General features: G+C 43.0%; 1 protein-coding gene across 1 annotated transcript in view; it reads left to right on the forward strand.

The window, feature by feature from the left end:
• SH3RF3 (SH3 domain containing ring finger 3) overlaps positions 1–20,914 on the forward strand; it is a 1,248,419-nt gene that overhangs the window by 2,729 nt on the left and 1,224,776 nt on the right. The gene's annotated exons all lie outside the window — the stretch shown is intronic.

A 20,914-nucleotide genomic window follows, 5' to 3' on the forward strand; every position in this document is an offset into this window, starting at 1 on the left:
GGGTGATGGAGATGTATGTGTGCAATACATGGTTTTATTAAAAATTAAGGGGCGGCGCTGCTTTCCACTAGTACCGGGGATTTAAGTGGGATGAAAAAACTTGGGGGTCTCTCAAAGGGGCGTAGCTGATGTCATGAAGGGCATGGCCTAAAACACAGTGGGCAAAACATCTGTGCTTAGCACAGTGCGCCACCGACTGGTATTTTGCTGCTTGTGTCATCGCATCCAGATATATAATACAACAAGTAACATTACACCTACAAGTCAGGACTGTTGGTTTTGACAATGGTTGTTAGTTGCATAAGATAAATAAGCGTCAACCAGGGCTTCTTTGTATATAATATTGCAAAGGCTTCAGTTCTGAAATGATAACGTTCAGAAAGAAGTACAAGAAGTCTTGTTGAAGTTACATCAAAGGCAGTCAAGGGTGGTACTGCTGCAGAGTTAAGTTTATTTATTTCACCCTGAGGGTAAAAATGGAGAGCCTGATAGGGACCCGTCTCAGCACCTGCTGTTTACAACTGCCAGTGCTGAGCACCAGCAGGACCCGGCCCACTTAAAGCTCCGACTAATAGAATAATAGTTTGAGCGCTGTATTGCTCCAGACGAGAAATATGACAATTTGATATGTTTGTGACCCCTTTATTCCATCAACCAGGTTTATACAGGGATATTGCAGTATGTGCTGGCTTTCGGTGTCACATTGACTCCTGTCTCAGGAGATGTAGAGGTGAAGTCAGAGACCTGAGTTCTAGCCTTGTGCTAAGATTGCTAGAAGGCAGTGGCAAAATGATGCCCCCCTCCTGCTGAGTGCGGTGAGGTGGCCCTAACACCCTGTATTCACTGGCCTTGGGGTGAATTGGGTCCCCTACGGAGTGGAGCCCCCTTTCACCCAGGAGCCTTTGTTAGGGCCTGCCAGAAGGTACTGTGCTGTCTAGTTGGTCTTGGTTTTCCAGAGCCGGATCTCAGCCTTGGTTCCGGCAGGAGCGCTCGCATGCCAAGGGCTGAGAACTAGCTTCCTCATTGGTCCTTCACTCAGTGAGCCACATACAGCCTCCAGCTGTTCTCTCTGCACACTTGACACGTGTCTGGGGAAGAGGGTGATGAGAACAAGTAGTGTACATGTTATCACTGTAAAATGGTGCAAACCATCTTGTTATTCTATCGTATTGAGATTCATAAAGCAGTAAATCCTTGCTGGGGCAACCAGCTCATCTTCCAGACTCTGTGTAGATGGTGGAGTGTTAGGAGAAACGGTGAGTCTTGCATCGATTTCTGAAAGCTGTCAGACTGGTTTGTGACAAAGGGCGAAACATGTGTCGCCTGCTCATTGCAAGCATTTACTCATTTGTGCTCCACCGACCTGAATTCATAAACACAGACTTATATGTTATCGCAATATATTGTCTGAAATACAAGGACTTCTCTATTCCCTATTTTGGAAGAAAATAGAGAACAGACCACTAGAAGGTGCACCCAAAGAAAAGTCCACAATCCTTTGCATAGATGATTTTTCTCCTTTCTTCCCAAATTTTTTGTTTCTTTTTCATAAAAACAGCCAATGCGTTTTGCCAGTTACTGACTGAGAGGTTATCGAACAGAGCTGCAATTATACACGGATTCAGGTGTCTTGGTTGGGGAATATTCTGACCCCAGCCTACGTAAATTACCATTGTGCAGCAATATACTGAAATGCCAATCAATTAAAAGGGCGATTTTTTGAAGACATATACAAAGGAACATAAATGATAGTAAGCCCTGATGAAGTTCAGCATGGTCTGAACGAAACACGTTCATTGTAATCCTTGGCTGTTTTTATGACTAAGAAACAAAGAATTGTGGACTTTTCTTTGGGTTCACCTTAGTGGTTTATTCTTAAGTATTTCTGTTTAACAGAAGTGTCAAGCACGGGCTGGCGCTTTGGTTGTAGTGCACCATATTTTGAAATTGAAGGGAACTGTGTGGAGGTGCTGGCCCAGGGATCCACTGTTGAGAGTGTTGAGTAAACAATTTTGGAATAGACTGACGATTCCTCAGGTTTTGAACTAAGGATTCTTTGGCTTAGCTGCTGCACTGTGTTGTATGGCTGACCACTGATCTTTTTGTGTGCTGCCTCTATCTATGTGTGAGTAGGGTTGTGACAACAGAGGCTTGAGGTGACCTTTACACGTATCTTGCTTGGTTATGGTCGTTCCAATTTGTTCTATTACCCATTTCCTGCTGGTGACTGCTTGTTGGTTTTGTGTAAGCAGGCTACCAGTCTTGTATCAAATGTGTTTGCCTATTGTATTTTGCTATATTGCTATAATTCACTTTCTGAAAAATGCATAAATTGCATGAGCACGTTAGGACATCGTGATGGCCATGCTGAGCTCATTGTCCATGATGCATTCTTCGTTTGCTACTACTTCCTGTACCTGGTCAATCCTGCAAGCCTTGACAAACTAATTTAGAGTTACCCCAATAATCAGTGATGTCTCTGTGCAGATTCTGTCAATCATGATTCTCATCAGGATAGCATCATTCCATATCTCTTCACAGGGACCTTGGAGCGCAACAAAGAACCGTGTTTATTTTTGTTGATTCTCATTCAACATTCCTCACCTGTTCCTCTTAGATCCCAGGACATCACAATACGGAGCCTCGGCTGCAAGCTCTTTCAACTTCTCTTTTATTTCGGTGACTCCTGCTCTGCCCATAGCATCAACTAAAGCAGGGTTTTATATCCAGCAGGGCAGAATATTATCAGGATAATCACTTGTTATGTAACTAATTTCTAGTTATATTCATTTTATGGATGTTTACCTTGTGTGGATAGCCTGGAAATCTCCTGAACCTTGGTTTAAAATATAGACATTCCATCTTCTAGTCTGTTTGAATCCCTGGAATTGGAGGAGTTGGTATAAGCACTCTATGTTGAGCATTGCATATTCCTACACAAATACATTTTGCATTAGATGCCATCATCTCTAGGGGGACATAAAAGCTGAACTCAGGTTTTCACTCACCAATAACAAGCAAATATACATTCCTTGATAAAGCTGATTGATTTATCATAGCTCAGAGCGAAACGTGTTGGAGTGTGGTCTCAAATCTACAAAACAGAATTTTAAAACTATTGGTAAAGAAATTGATAATGAAACTCAAAATAGTTTGAGCTGGGAGGGTTGAATGTTACGTAATAGAATGCACGTTACTCAACCCGGAATGCTTCTGACGACTCCCCCCAACTTCCTACTACCACAGTTTCTGACTAGTAGAGCTGTTCCCAACACATAACCCAATTAAAGGCTATTTTCTCTTGCCTCCATCTTTCTTGTGCTGGCCTTCCCCTCGTCCACCCTTTTCTTGCTCCTTTCCCAATCCTGCTCTATAACTTCCTGTTGCTCCTTCCCTCTTGCAAGCTCCCACCTCTGCCTTTCCTCACCTCCCCTTACTCTCAAGGCTTCTACTTTTAACCTCTTGTCTACACATTCACCTCCTGTCTACCTATGTCCCCCGTCATCCGCTTGCATTAAATTATTCCAAAATCGGAAATGACAACTTTAAGAACATTCATGTGCCTGCAGATTTGAAAAGGAAAGACATTTCAATGGCCCTTTAACACGTTTCATACAATGTTTACATTTTGCGCGCTCCAGCCGCTAAATTACAATCTGTGGTTACAGGATACGTCGTTCCTAATCCGGATTTCACAAAATTGTGTGATTCTGGGAAAACTGCTTAATTCCCTTATCTGCCAAAACCAGGAGAAATAAGAAACAGCCTTGACGACTAAGCACTATATAGAAAAGCAGGACATTTACATTACGTTTGCATTAGCTCAAGGTTTCGAAACAGAAACAGATGTTTTTCTATGCACACCCAAACAAACAAGCGTGCACACCGTTGAGGTTGAGGACATCTGCAAAGACTCTCGCACAGCTGGGCCACGAGACTCCGAGCGCGTGAACAGGGCCTCGTGCTGAAGAGACAGTTCGCCCCCTTGCTTCCTCGACACTGGACGTCAATAGACGTGACGTTCCACACGGGCCGAGAGGGCGTGGCGCCGGCGCACGTAAGCGTGCAGCACTTTTGTTTTGAGAGCGCGCGCGGTGGCATCCTCCAGACAGAGGAAGTGCTGCGCAGACGACGGCTCGCCGCCGTCAGCACAGGATAACCTCTCTGCGGCTTCTAGCAAACCCCAGACAATGAGCTTCCTTCTCTGTTTGCGCAGCAAGGTCAACATTTCTCAGTAAAATTAGATCTGTTAATGGAAACACTAAATCTCCGCGGCGGGAAGGCCAATATGTAGAGTTATTTCAGGCCTGCTCCGAGGGCTGCCGCAGTAGGAATGACTTGGCAAATACCTGGTCGGCGTGCTCGACCTGCACGTAAGGCCGTCCGCATTAATTGCTCCGGAGTCCTTGCAGTTTGTAGAAACTTAATCTGCACATTCGTCAGCTGATTGTAGCCTATGACAAGTCCACTGGACTTTCCCTTGAAATCAATTAGTGTGTAAAAATTAACACCGTGTCTGAGGGGTTGCCTGTTTAATCTGTTTTCTCTTTCTCATTGCTAGTCAATTATTCTCACATCCAAGGCTTTGCCACCAGTGATGACTCTCCAGTGAGACTTCTAGACAGGAAAATGTTCGGGCCTAACCCAATTCTATACTTTGTCTCCTCCTGCTCGCACTGGGCCTTAGCGCTTAAAGCCCACCATCTGAGGGGGTGCAACTGCTTTAGAAAAATGCGAAATAATTCTAATAATAAGGACAAAACAAACCTCTCTCTGTAACAGATAGGGGTCAGTGCATAACATTGGTACAGTACTTAATTTGTAAAATTCGTCAGGTGCCACTGCAGCTTGCACCACCCATCGCCCCTGCCATGCTGCTAATGATGGTAACAACACACCTACTAACCATCACACTACTCCAAGTGTGACAATTCAGACTATTCCAGGCACCCAAATCTATAAGAATGGTTTGGGTGGCAGGAATTAGTCATTTTTAGTGTACATTGAATTAATGATTAAGTGTTGTTGTGGTCATCTCTAAATTAGCCAGACAGTGCCACCTTGTGGCAGACTGTCACAATCTCCCGTGTTGACAATCTAGTGCCGGTGCTGAGCACTGGAAACAACCAGTATAAATTAAGCACTGCATTGTGTACAGGGGGAGATTCCACAATGAGTTGTGCATAAAGTGCCTTGAAGCATCATGTACAGTGTTAGGTGCAGTAATATTCTATAACCCAACACATTTCTATCTACAATGCACAAGAAGCAATGCACGTCAGGCTGCATGGGTAGATATAGCACAGCATGCCACTGATGCACCAAGCAGTCTAGTTTCTCAATAGTCAAAGAAGTTTGAGAAAACGTTTGCCAGTTACATCATGGCAATATAGAGAACATTTGACATGCATTCAAGAAAATAACCTGTTTCTTTCCTTCAAAAAATTATTATTAACACTGTCCTGTCATTTCTTGTGGTATGCAACTAAACATTCGGCATAGCTTAGTAGAGGATGACGTATTCAGGCATTTTAATACATATTTTTGATTGGTTACAGATTTATGGCGTGCCAACCCTATGCACTGTGCAGTCATTAGCCCTGTTACTTGAATTTTTGCACATCATTATATCATGCAAATAAATATGTCCTACATAAAAGACTGCCATGCAATCAATGGTGCCAGTGCTTCACATGGCAAAAGGAAGTTGAAGGAGTTAGTCGACCACATTCATTGATTAACTTAATAATTTGTGTACCAAGGTGAGGCATTCTAAAGTAATTTTTTCACGCTGAAGGGGGCTAACTAGAGAGGTAGAACATGGGGATCAAGATAGATAAAAAAACAAAAGAGAAGAACAAGGGAGGAGTTTCATGGTTGGAGTTTTTTTTTCAGAAAACATTAACAAATCGCGTTACCAAACGAATTCTTATACACCCAACGAGCAGGTGTATGAGAATTCGTTTGGTAACGCGAATTAGTTTGGCAGGTATTAGATCGAGGATGGAGCGGGGGAGGTTACCGCGTCGAGTGAATTCTTCATAGAGTTGTTATACTAGTAATGTTTTGGGGTGAAGAAATGTTGGATAGTTTGGTTGCACTTATAAGGGGTTATAAAAACACGAAGTGTGGAGAATTTTAGGTATTTTTACATCAGTTAATAGATTTATGCACGTTTGATTCTAAATATGCATTTTTGTAAAAACATCACAGGCCTAAACATGTTTAATTAACAGAGGTTCTTTATTCAATTTGACAGCTACCCCTGACGAAGGGCAATAAAAAGGCCCGAAATGCATTGGGATATAATGTAAACTTGAGTTGCTATCATAAAGTATATGTACCCACGTGATGTAGTAAAAGGCCCGGATGGGCATAATTGCATCATTCGAAAAAAAATGGGGACTTTAACCTGCCTTATCGTGAACAGAAAAGTAATATTTGTTGAATCAAGAAGAACATTGAATAAAATTGGATCAAAGTAAAAGAAGTTTCGTAACTTGTATTTTTTGGCTGTGCGTTTGGAAAAGTAGCGTATTTACGTTGAATATATGACTGGCAGGTGAAGGAGAGAACAGGAAAGTAGAGGAGATGAAGGGGCAATGGCTGGAGGGAACAGAAGAGGAAAGTAGGAAGAAATTGCGGGGTAGAAAGGAGAGATATGAATGGGTTGGAAATCATAGTAAACGATTCAAGAGTTACTAGAGCACACCAGAAAGAGCCCCTGAATGGCAAACGACTACCAGCTACCACATAGTCGTAATATCTTTCGCCAGGCCTTTCAGGGAGTCTCTGCTAACAGACACATTTCCTGTGGGTCCGTATCTGTTAAGGGATTTGGTTGAGGTTGCGCTGGGAAGCATGGTATACTGTGCAAGCCTTACTAGCACTGGTCATAGAAAGACCCAGAGTAGAGAAAAACCGACTCCTCCCACACCTTGGCAATAGCTCCTGGAACAAGACTGACCCCTTCCACATCTTCATAATGTCTATATTCAGATATCTCAAGCTCTCTCTGCTAATGGGCACACTTATCCATGGGTCTGTAGAAGGTAAGAGATTTGGTTGAGAGAGAGCTGGGGTACAGTCTCACTTTCCTAGATGCTTCCCTTCTAGCAGAAGAGCGGAGGGTGACGGACTTCACATTTGGTGTGGGACACTATTTTGAATTTTGTACAGGGACTGCCCAGCGGATGTACGTGCGATAGTTATAGATGGAAACTTGATGAGAAGGCAGCTAAATAGATGTCCCAACCACCATCTTCTTGTTGAGCGTGTGGGCCATTTATTGGCCACACGCAGGACCTTGTGATTGAATCCTGATTGTATTCATTATTTCATTCAGAGTTGTATCAAGATCCAATGATTGGTATTGTGCCCTAATGATGACCTCCTAAATATTATTATATAACCCATGGTTATCTGAGGTTGAAACGCATTGGCAGTGTCTTGAGGGATAAAGGGGAACCTTTTCCGCATATAGCAGTCTGATTTGGTTATAAAACTCGGAAATGTGCAACCAAGAATGAAATGAAATTGGACCGGACAAGCGGAAGAGAAGCCATTCAATAATTGTTCTTTTAGCCTCATGTTATATTAGGGGTTTACATTGAATGTTTAGAGTATATATTTTGATTCACTATATATTTAACTCGCATTCATCAAAACATTTCTGGATCTTTAGTTTGTTTTTGATTTATGTTTTATGATGTTTTGTATATTGATTTGTTTATTCTTATTTTTCTGCCTGGAAAAATAAGATTGTTTAGAAATTAGGAAACATGATTGTGCTGAAATGACAAAGAGCCATCTGCAGGGTGCGGAAAGCTTTGCCCAAGTACTCACATAGTCTAATGTGACCTCTCAACCCTAGAATGCCTAGCTGACTGCTCCAATTAGGCCTATGTGCTTTTAGCCTCCAGCGGGGTAGAGTTCATTTGTGATATGTTCACCACATGTGGAGAAATGCCATTAACACTATGGGGCTGATTACGGAAAACTTTCCGCCCTGCTTCTTGCCGGATTCTGTTCCGACCGACTCGCGATCGGGGGTTCTGCACAACTGATTACGATGCTTCCGAACACCGTTAGGAAGGTCTCTCATTGACTTTATTGGGAGCCTGTATTCCGACCGACAACACAGGCTCCTGTGGTGCCTGCCACACAGTGCATGGTTTTACAGGGCGGTCCCTTGGGGACCCCCACAACCTCCAACCAGAGGCCTCAGGATGAAGGGGGCCTGCTCGAGGTCCCAAAATTCAGTTTCAGACAGCCTTTCCATGTCGGACAGACAGAGTAGAAAAGGCTGTCCGAATCTGACATCATAATTGCTCAGTCGGAAATGCTGTTCTTAAAGCTGTACGATTCGGCTCCTACCGACTCGAATTCTCCAAATGCCAGTTAGAACCGATTGGGACTGTCCAAACGGTTCCCTTTCCGACCGCGAGCATCGTAATCGGTCTATCGGAATTATTTCCGACCAAGTCGGGAGGATAGGTTCCAACACAGTCTATGGGGAATCTGACTGCTGGTTGAAGTGTTTCCGTCCGACATCGTAATCTGTCCCTATGTGTACACACATAGAAGCCTGGGTATTATGGTCAAAATGCAGTTTGAGGCTGTGGGAAGTGCAGGAGCGTGATCATATATCTAGCACACAGATAATTTGGTAACAGGATAGACTGGATTTAGGTAGGCCATGAAGACTTTTATGGTAGCCGTTAAACTTAATTCTCACTTCTCCAATTGCTTACTCAACCAGATGACATGATCCATTTATTTTAAGCATAGGACCCTACTTTTAGTAGTTTGACAGTGATGAAGCCCTCGTATACCACCCGGCAGCAGAAGTCGCTTCACGACACAGATACATACTTGTATTCTAAAAGCCTATATACAAGGCACATCTACAGAAAATGTTTAAGACAACTATATGCGTTATGAAAATGTAAAATACATCAGAAAATATATAGAACATTTTGCTGGATGAATTCTTAAATTGTTGATTATTTTCATATATGCATATATCTTTGGGATTGTCTAGTCTGAATGCTGAGATGGATGTGGTGTGTATGTGGTTTGTTTAATTTTATGTTAGAATAAGGAATATTTCAATATCAATAAATGATTTTTGTACTTTTTCATCATATTGGTGTGTATTTCTCCTAATATTTCATTCATTTTTTGTCATTCATATTGTTTGAAGTTGCCCTTGGAATTTACAGTATGTAAAAGGGCATGACCCTTGCCCTCATCTACATCACCAAAATTCATCGTAAACACACTGCATTATAAACTACTAAAAACCATTCATAATTATTGGAGTAGCCTTTTACTGTTTCACACAAAAAAAGCTTTGGGCTTTCTTTAGGGCTAAGAGGAGATATACAATTGCTGCAATACAATACAAAGCAATAGTGAATCAGCATAATCAATTCTGTAATGAGTCAGAGCTTTTAACACATCAGCCCCATCGTCTATTGAAAACAATAGTAAAGAAAATCCTGAGTAAGTAATTGCAGTTATATATCACTTACTACACCTGATGAGAAATTGAGGCGCTTTTTGGCGAGTAGCGTGCTACTCCGGAAATAAAGGTTGATCAGTGGTGGGTTAGTAGGGGCAAATATAAATTGTTACTTGGAGTGGTGGGAGTGATAGACATCTGAGTCTGTTAGCTGGATGAATAAAATACAGGATGGACAGGAGGGAAGAGTTTAGAACGGATTATTTGGGTGTTCATAGTAGTAAAATATGTTTATGATGAGTCAGAGAGCCTGTTAGTTGGATGAATTGGACATAGGAGGGAAGAGTTTGGAAAGTGTTGTTCTAGTTATTTATTTATTTATGTATTTTTGTCTTCGGTGGGAGGAAAATATATAAATATGTAGCTACATGACCACACATACAAGGTATACACACATAGAGATTTTAACATGATATGAAACAACATATTGTGGCAGGATTAACTTGGGGGATAAGACATTGTGTCACTCACTGAGCTGCTAGGATTTTCTAATAGGGATCTGTGTAGGGGGTATCAGGTAGTGGTAGGTAGGGACAGTAATTGCTCCCTAGTGTTGCTACCTGCAACCCTAGTTTCTTCCTTTGCAAAGCAAGTAAAATAACCAGGCCACTGGATTCAAGTGGCAAGGGGTACCAAATGATGTGGCAGGGTTGACCAAGGTATGCCACAGGTAAAAAATATACTACCTGGCGTGGTATGTCACATTTTGTGACGTTACAAGGTCATCATTTTGACATTCTAACAATGTTTTATACTATCTAGGCTAAACTATCACCACTTATAATGTCTGATTACAGGAATCAGTAGCCGAAAGGCGACAAGTTAACATTTGCAAAGTGTCACCCGCGAGCAGCTATTTTGATAACTTTTGATACTTCTCAGCCAGCAACAAAATAGTTTCTTTATTAAGTCTGCAAATTGTGCAGCATATGTTGCGTTACGTGACCAGGGCAGAAAATGTGGAAAAACCTACAGCTACACAATGATATTTTTCCGGCGGCCCTGGAAATAACCAATTTGAATTCAGAGCTCCCAAAAGCATGTTTTTGCCTATGGCTTGTTTCTGTAGATGGTTGCCTGTGCCTGTTGTCCTTCGCTGGTTATTAGCAAGCTGTATCAACAAACTTACTGAAAGATTCCTTAAAAAAGATAAGGATGTCTCATTAATAGGGTGAAGGGTTGTGTGATGTCACCTCTGGAATCCCTGCTTTGACGGTAATAATTCGTGAAATGGCTCATCTAGATTTGAGAGGAAGTGGATCTTCCAAATAAGTATGTCAAGGATAAAAACAGGAGGTTAGTAGTAACGTGCTGGGTTAAGGGTAGAATATTACATCATATCTTTCCTAAATTGAACTGTAACAAGTTGTTATGCCATCTCTGTCTTTGTGGCTGCCCTGGGGTCAATGGAGATGTTGAACATGCCCAGGGCCGTTTCTAGGTGTTTTGCCGACCTAGGCGAGAATCGAAAAATGCCGCCCCCTCCCTTTTACTACCATCACTCTCTACCCCTGTCAAACAGGCTAGAAGAATTAATGCATTAGATATTCCCAAACTCATGTTTTTTGCCGCCCTCCCCCTTTTGCCGCCCTAGGCGGCCGCCTAGTCTTGCCTAATGGTAGAAACGGCCCTGAACATGCCCAATGGAGAAGCTTAAGAAACAGCTGACGAGGAAAGAACAGAAATACCCGTAGTAGACATGGCGAAAACTATTCTCAAAGAGGCCATACAGGAAAGGATGTCACAGAATGTCTCAGAAGCAGATGTCATAAAAAAGCAACATTCAAGAAATCCTATTACTGGTGATAGTTACTGAAACAGGACTGTGATAAGAATTTTTTTTCTCCACACTAGAAAGTCCCTTAAAAGTGAGTGATAGATTGCCATTAATTACACTTGAACGCTGCACAGAAGCCCAGCAGGCTAAAGATGGGGAACTGGTCCTGATATGTTTCTTTGAGAGCGTCATCCAGCCCAGTTATTATGGGTGATTTCAGTGCTTAATTTGAGCCGGTGGTTTTGGTGCTCGGCACCAGCACTTCATTGTCAACACTGACGCTTGTGGCAGTCTGCCACAAGGTGGTGCTGTCTGGTAAATTTAGAGATGACCACAACAACAGTTAATTATTTTTTCAATATACATTACAATGACTAATACCTGCCGCACAAGCCATTCTTATATCTTTTGGGCCTGAAATAGTCAGAATTGTCACACTTGTAGGAGTATGATGGTTAGTAGTTGTGTTATTACTATCATTAGCAGCACTGGCAGGGACAATGTGTGGTGCATGCTACCGTGGCCTCCTGATGAGAGCCCAGGCACTTATTTTTTTAACAATTTAAGTACTGGTTGATTTAGACATATGCCTGGGCCCGAGGTCGTAGCTATCAATGGTGAAGCACCTGCAGTGGCATGCGCACCCCTGGGTCTGCTGGGCCTTCTAAACACTAATTATGCATGTGTTTTTCACAGCTGAGCTTTGCAAATTTCTATATTTTAAACATAACAGTAATTGTTACTTGAATTTATAAAGCGCTTACTACTAAAGTGCATTGCTGCGAGTAGCACACCACTCTGGAACCCAAGATTAGAGTTAAAGTTAAATAATATATTATTGATATGGGCTTTCGTAAGTATAGCTTGTTATGCTGAAAGTGGCTTGGTGCACTAATGTGTTTGCTGCAGAAATCTGAATGCAACGCAAAGGTTACAGTTTTAAATGCTAGAGGGCCTTCTCATGCTTTCATCCTTCTGAGGTAAATAAAATGCGTACCATTGATTTAGTAATAGTAACACGCGTCATTACGTTGTTTTGAGACAAGATTAAAATTCCTCCACCCAGTTTAATTAAAATACACCCAAATTAAAGCAACATGTCCACTTTCATGACCGTGTTGTGGTTGCTGGGCCACGGCGAACCCTTTATTCAGAATTTACATCTATACGAATGGCGGCAAGTTAATTACAGGCTGGAAAATGGCAGAATATTGGGTTAGCATTCGCTCTGCATCTCAAGACCGACCCCACACCCAGCTACAGCGACATGGTACCTCACCGAAAACCATATCAAAATTAACAACCAGAAAATTGCTATCAAAAATGATTTCTCCGCTGCGAGCTGGCGCCTTGCATAAGCGCATCTTCTAATTCCATGGTCATTATGCGTTGCCAGGCCGCCCGCTGGCGCTTCCCGTGCGGTGGACCCCAGGGTTCCATAAAGGGTACAGCTTGTCTGCCTCACAGATGGCGGAATGCTAGAAAATGGGACGCACTCAACTTCAGTACGACTGCTCGCGACCCGAGTAACCTATAAATTTCAAGCACTTGAAGTCAGTTGGGGGCATTGCCAGTTAAGGGCCTGGCTCGGCTCAGTAGTACGCCATTAAAATATGAAAATAAGCCCGGTGTGTGACAGGTCTCTGGCAAGGGGGTTTTAAGGTGGCAAATAATTTGGATTTATTTATAACCTTTTGTTTTATTTGGGCGTCCCTTTTACTCTTTTACTGATTTTTACAGATAAATACAGAGAGAAAACCATCTATTTTCCTGTCCTATTTTCTGGTTTGGTAACCCCCCCCAAAAAAATCCTGTCGCATTTCTTAATTGATAAAATGGAAATTAGGCTGTTCTTGAGTGATTCTAAATCCTGTCCGTGGTGACTGCCAGGTCAGTAGCTGTGCAGATTGACAGGTAAGGTAGTTAAAGTGATAGAGAGTTTCCTAATAAGGCGTAAGCAGCTGTAGATGTGCACAAATTGATAATAAAATGTGCATTTTTTTTGTATACATGTATTGATTTATCCTCTTTGGTTATTCATACAATTGAAACCTGTCAAGCATTCAATTATATGTGTACATTTATCGGCTAAATATATGTGGAATTATGCTAGTTTTAGATCAACACTTCGAAGAAACCCAAAATAAATGTGAATAAACACAGGTACGATTGACAAAAAATAATGTGGATGAATATAGACATGAATTCCCGAAAAATACCTTAATACTTAATTACATTTGCTGTATTTAAGGATCAGGAGCATAAGAAGCAGGGGGCTTATTTACAAGCCCATTACGCCACCCATGCACCACTTTTATTGACGCACCGGCAGCGCAATGTGCTTCCCCATATTTACAAGGCCACGTAAAATCACCCTGCATGACTTTTCAATGCCATGTAAATATGTTTCCCTTTCACGTATAACTCTGCTTGAAAGGGGCGTTCCATGGGTGTTCCCACATAATATCCATGGAACTTGACGCATTTCTAGATTTACAACATTTTGTAAACCTGGGAATGCGCTAGAAACCTACGCCTCCCCCAGGGAAGGAGTAAGGAGGCTCAACGAGGAGAAATACTTATATTTCTCCTCTTTTTTACTCTAACTATGTGTGCAGCATTCTACAGCACACACAGAAAGAGGAAAGTGCCTTTAATGATTGGTTCTGTGCAGGAAGGTGACCCTTCCTGCACAAAAACAATCATCCATCAGCGCAGGCACCCTTGCAAAATGACCCGAGGCTGTCGGCGCTGGCGCACGCCTGCTGTTTGTGTTCCGCCGCACAGGAGAAGGACAGGTCTTGCGCCATATCTTATAGATACAGCGCATTCTGCCCTTTTATTTTGACACACAGCAGCACAGCAGGAAGGCTTGCTGCGCTGCCGTGCTTCAACAAATTGTAAACGAGGCCCTAGATGTCCATGAGGCATCCTACACAGGTAGAACTCCATTTGAACTATTGCAAGCTTCCCTGTTTTGCCTTGACAAATGTAAAGGTTATTTGGCAGTTCTGCAGTCAGGAATACAAGGCAAGGGTTCTGTAAATATGCAAATATTTATATGGAATACCACTTATATACGGCAAACCAAGTGCTTAATTTGTGCTGCGGGTTGCTGGGGTGGGAACCGGCACCCATCTTTGGGGACCGGGAGTTATTTTTAACATCCACAGCAGGAGAGAGAAGGGCTGAAAAGGGAAAAAAGAGGAAGAGAAAGATAGGAAAACAGTGACAGAGAGAAAAAGCAGGAATGAAAAAGAACCCGCAAGTGAGAGATAAAGAGACAGGAAGTATAGGGAGATGGAAGAAAGAGGTCTGAGGAGAGGTTCGGCACCCCTGACATTCGGCAACACTGGGAGCAGGCTCCTAAGAAAAACGTTATGCCTCTGTATTTATTTATTTTGACAAATTAAGGTCCAAGCAAGGAGCAGTGTAGTCCTTTGCTGGACCTTCGTCTCTCCATGCATCAGACATTTCACCTATACCCTTCTGGAATGGCAAAGGCAGTATTGTCTTCTTGTCTCTTCAGAAGGCAAAGAACGAGGCAGCCATATGTTCAGTGTGTTCCAGCAAATACAGTGAGCAGATAGTGTCAGATTGAGGACAGGAAAGAGGGGTTAATTTAAAGAGGCAAAGCAAGGTCCAGGTTCAGAAAGGAAGTATAAAAAGTGCACCATTTTAGTTTATTTTCGGTATGCTTCCTCCACAACATAGCTCCCAAGTTCTCTGCCCATTCGTATCCTGTCCTAGGCTACTCTTGTAGGGCTATAAACAAGAAAGTCAATGCAAGTGAAAGCGGTGTAGTTTAAGGTCTTGGCTGGTGTGTTAGAGACATTTTGTTTCCGATACAAAAATGTATTAACACCCTTCGCTACGGCGGGAATTCCGCCGCAGCGCTGGGTGGTGTGGGGGGCAGCGCGGTGGCGCTGTGCTCATGACGGAGCCACTCCGTCTTGAGCCACGGTTGAGCTGTGCTCATGACGGAGTGGTTCCGTCATGACTCCGCCCAGTTGCATTGTCCCCCCGCACAGGCGGGGAAACAGCGCCGCGTGGGCGGAGCGGCCGCCAACGGTCGCGGCATGACGGAACCGCTCCGTCATGAGCACACGGCAACCGTGGCTCATGAGGGAGCGGTTCCGTCATGAGCGGGGAAGGGGTTAAGAAAGTAACTTGGTCATGATTGGATGGCTTTGTTGTCTATCTCAGGTCTATGCTCTTAATTTAGTGGCTGCCTCTCTATTCTTGTTTTTTTTCTTCCCAGGAGCATTTAGGTCTCATCGTGTTGTGACTGAATAAGTTGTATTATTCTGTCACTTTTTTCTCTTTCGTGAAAACAAGCATTGGCAAAGCCACTAATTCTGTCTTTTACATTTGAGACCTACAGACTTTGCTAAATGCTTGTCTATTTTCAGGTTAAGCAAATATCTGTAGTTTGATAATCAGGTCTCTTCTAAAAGCTCATTTCTTGTGTGGTGACAGTTTCAAGTACTGTGCTACTGCCATGGCCTTTACCTGGCATCCGGAATAGGTGCACTTCTAGAATCCAAAATCAAACCGTAAACAGAACCAAGCCTCAGTTTAAACGCTCACACACAGTGGTGGCTGGCACGGATTGGGGGGGGGGGGGCGCTAGATTTTTTTTTAACTTACCTCCTTGCTGCCACGTCTCTTCTCGTCGACACTCCTGAGAGAAGCAGGAAGCAGCCAGGCTCATCTGAGCCAATCACAGCGCTGCAGTGCATCGTTGTGAGTGGTCTGAGCACTGTGGTTCAGTGCTCAGCCAGGGACTGGGAGCCTGGGCATGGTCTCGGCCCAGGCCTTAATGCAGCCTTAATGCAGCCTGCGTAGAGAACATGCAAAGTGCGCATGACGGTTTGGCCAGCCTGGGAGGGCCGGCCAAACAGTCATGTGCACTGATAACAGTGCTTGCCACTCCAGTGGAGCCTCTTTTCCCCCTGGACCCGCCCCCAAGACTCGAACACAAAATAAAACAATTATAAACCACGGTTTATTATCATTTTATTTGTATTTTCTTTGGGTTTCTGGAAGAGGGGGCGACGCTCCTCCACCATAGAGGAGGAGCCGCCGCTCACACAGAACCTGTGCGTGCCACCAGGCAGGCTGCGAAATAAGGAGGCAGTCATCAAAGTCTGATCCTGAAATCTGATTTGCTGAGAAAGATGGCTCTTGGCTCCTGGGAATCCTCACTTTATTTCTGATCCCGAACAACAGATGAAATGTACTACCATAGACTTGCGACTTGCTTTTGACTACATTTCACATTTTTTGTATTGTCAAAGATTCCATGAGTACTCAGTAGCTGAAATTGCCACAGCTTTCTACAAGTACCCAGGTGTGTATTTAAACATATGCAAATATGTCAGGCATACCTATACACGTGCACGAACATAATAAAAAGTTGCTAACTTTTTCTACATACAGAGAACATTTTTATCTCGTAGGAAAAGCCTTTTCCCTTTACCCCCATTAATTTTGAGAGTGTTGTCTCGATACCCACACTTGATATGAATGTATTCCTGCCCCTGACAGCATTAAATCCCTGCTTGTAACCAGGGTGATAACGTACCATTCACAAGTGCCCCATGACCCATAAGAAGGCTTTTCTTCAGGATTGTAACAGTGGCTGTGGGTCATCTCCCTCTGAGGGCGTGAATGGTCCTGTATGTTTTGGTGAACAGCGACCACTGGTGGTAAGGTAACCAAAGTGCAATTCCTGGTGCATTGTTTGTATTCAAGGGAGGATTATGAAAAATGCATTTCAAAGTTTTTCATATATAAAATGATGCAGTTATCAAATACTTCAGTGTCGTTGAAAATAGTTGTGGATCATAACTTCATAAGCTTTTCTTAACAGGTGCTTTCTGTCATTAGGCCATTTTGGAAGGCTGCCTAAATCAAGGCGGCGGGTGGGGTGGAGGGAGCGGAGTAGAGGAGGTCTGTAGAGTACACTCGCAAGTAACGTGTGTTAATCAATGACTCCTGCAAGAAACTGAGAACATTACCCTATATTTTTTAAAAGAATAGTATCTGACCTGTCAAGGGGGGCCATGAGATGTCCCATAAAAAAAAGACTCAATCCCTCACCCACCAACCTGGGTGGCATGTTTCATTATCAGACGGATACTCCATACACAGTAGATTGAACGGGCCTCTATTAATTTCAAAAGCTCTTTCGAATATGTTTTTTGTTGTGCATGGGATATGTAAGATGCATACATTTGCCCTATATTCACCCTTATTTTATTCGGGGTGTCCTATGAAAGAATAAAAAATATGTTTTAAATGTAGGAGCTATCAATAGTTCCCCATTCTTCTAGTCCACATGTTTCAACCGGACCTTGGTGTTCCTATACAGGGTCAGCCACTATTTTTGGATCCTACTGCTACCCCTATCAGTTGTAGTCAGTCCCTAAACTATGGCTAATTTTGTATGAAAGGTGGCCCTGTGCCTATCTCATTTGTCGTATCCATACAGATAGCTATGCACGAAGCATGCAGAGGTACTCGGTTTCTGTGGAGTTCTTTGAACTTTTGACCTAAGCTCAAGGGGAAAATGGCCCTTGGAAGGTGCACTGCCATAGCCCTCTATAGCCAAACTCTCATGAAAAGGATCTGGAGGTTATTGTCACATACAGCGTCTCGGTGCACCATTCTAAGTTCCGAAGGTCTAGAAGGCAGTTTGATTGGCAGCATATTTCCTTGAGCGTATAATAGGGCCAAAAGAGTTTGAAAACCAAAGACTGGGACAATCCGCAGACATAGAAAACAATTTTGCAGCAGGTGGGAGGCACAGAATTAACAGTGCCCGCCAACATAGAAAATGGACAACGATGAGGCACTGCCGCTATGAATATGTTTGTGGTAATGAGAGGGAACGTAAATACAGCATTGACACACAGCTTCTGTGTCACTTGAATCACGTCTTGAGTGCTGCCAATGAATCCTTCACAGATTTACATGAAGACTCATTTCCATGTGTGCTTCAACCTTCTTTCTTTGAAACCCGGGCCATTGGGTACACTTAAAGAAATTTGATGGTAAAGAAGTTGAAAATCCAGCACCGTCTTGGCTAATCTGGCACATTTGGTCACCCCGACCTATGACTTGATTCGAAGCATGCTGCCAGTGTGCGTCTATTGCTAAGGGAGCACTAGTCACTGGCTGTGTTTCTTAACAAGAAGCACCAACTCCATTCCCAGCAGATGGATCCGTCTACGCCACACCTCTCACAGAAGCCATTACACAATGACTTCACCTCACCCAGCTCAAACACTATCTTCTCAACTACAGATCAACTCAGGCCCTCTTTGGCAATGTCCAGATTTTAGTGTCGGAATCTCCTGAACTATCCTTTCTCAAAGGAATGTGATTCACCCCATACCGCCAAGACATGAACCATCAACATAATACAGAAGATCTCAGCTTGGAAAAGGTGCATCAATGAGATCCTTACGGGTTTCGATTTGGTCAGCCGTTACCAGAATACAGTCATGTGGCTCACCACTAAGGGCTATGGGGAAAAGAGAAATAGGGTTCGACACAGAACATCGCGCCAATGTCATATGAGGGCCGGACAAAAACAGTATTTCGTACCTTGACAACCTTGACAGGGAGAGGTGTTGAGTTTTAGTGGTCTCTAACAGGCAAGCTACAGCATGGGATACAGCGACCCTGGCAGACAATCCAACCGCAGTATTCTCAGAGGCTTCGACTAGGTGAACAGCAGTAGCCACGGGCAAGCCAGTGTTCCAACTTAGACCAAAGTGAGAGGGCGAGCTGAACTGATGAATGATTCAGATATTCAGGCTCAGGTTTACTATCTGTTTGCCTGGGCGCACACATTGTGAAGTGGTGCAAATGACATAATTGATCAACTTTGTGGCACAAAAAATATTTTTGCTAAAAATTTGACATGAGCGTGATGCCAAATGGATTTGTGTCAAATAGCACCAAACCCTTGATAATGAATGGAAATGAGGCGTAACATGGGAGCAGCACAAACGCCCATGCGATTCACATAAAGATACACGTACTAAACTAGTATGACTTGACTGTCCATGAAAGTCTACGCCAAATAAAACCAAGTACAAACATTGGGCAAGCGGAATATCATGTGATCTTCCCACACAAACCACGTAATTTTCTAAAATTACACATCTTACTCAGCATACACTTGGGTAGTTGCCATTGCAAAGAACTTGACTTGAGAGTGTACCTGGAGTACAAACATCACACAAGATCCTGCTGTCTTGCCTTTATGGGAAATCCTTTAATCAGGAATTGCTTGAGATTACGCATTGATATTTTACCCAGGATTACTATACACTACAACCCACTAACAACACTAGATGCCAATCTGAGTGGAAGTTTCCAAAATTGGGCAAGAAGGTACCGAACGTGAATGACACCGTGAGGACACACCCACGGTAGAATGTACGCCATACAGAAACATAAAACTTAGCATGCCATAAAATAACATGACATCACGTAACATGCTCATTAGCGACACGAGTGTACATTGTTGAAGTCTGCAAGCCTCCCACAATACACATTTACCGTGCGTATACACCGGACGTGACGTGTTATTGCACGCTTTGCATTGACGTCGACGTCCCCTCAGTATACGCCTTGTACTTTAATTTGTTGTTTCAGGAGTATTGCCCACGCACACCTCCCATGTTTTGTTCAGATTATGTTATTGTGTAAGACTGAGGGCTGAAATCAGATACCTTTGGCGAGAAGGAGGGATTTTTGCGATTAATGTGCGTGTCATGGAGTAACGGGCCGCAGCAGTAACTCGGGCTAGACTGTCTGCTGTTGTAATTGAACTTGCATGGGTCCATGCTGGCTGGGGGATAAAGGAACAGTCTGGGCCGACGGGCTCCACGCTGTTGTTTACGTATGCCTTTCATGAGCTCACATTTTTATCTTTAAAATCGCAGCAATGTTCCTGAACCTGACAAGGTTCATTACAGCGAACAAAAAAGAAGGCAGCTGTAATTTCCTTTAAAAGCAGAAGTGTCGGGGAAACTAATGCTAACTGTAGTCACCGCCTGAAATGTATGTTAACTTGACCTGAAAACAAGAGAACGCTCTTAAATTTGTGTCAATCTATAGATCGAATCTCGAGGTATTAAAATCATTTGTATTTGGAGTAGCTAGCTGCCTGTACCACATACTGCCTCTTGAAAAAAAAAATGTAAGTGATATTACACGGTGCATTTACAAAAACTCGAATTATTGTTATTATGCTGTGTCGTGCTATGTTATATTAAATGATCTCCAAAACTCCACTGAGGCAACTTGTGACTTTAAGACTCTAAACAATTGAGAATTACTACATGTATATAGCCTGCTCTAAGTATGGTGTATGCCTGGTATCTGTGTGCTGATAACAGTATTACTAGCATTACTAGAGCACTCTTCTGTCATTTGTAGGCATTTCAGAATCTGTGTGGCTTCCCTCCTGGTTCTGGGACTTCCCAAGACTAGTTAAGGTGGGCACCGTGTTTGTTATGTGAATATCGGCTTGGTCAAAGAACTGCTTGGTGCTTGTTTCATGTTGGCTCTGTGTCAAGAACACGTTGTCT

The sequence above is a fragment of the Triturus cristatus genome, chromosome 8 (genome assembly GCF_964204655.1).
Source record: "Triturus cristatus chromosome 8, aTriCri1.1, whole genome shotgun sequence".
Classification (NCBI taxonomy): domain Eukaryota; kingdom Metazoa; phylum Chordata; class Amphibia; order Caudata; family Salamandridae; genus Triturus; species Triturus cristatus.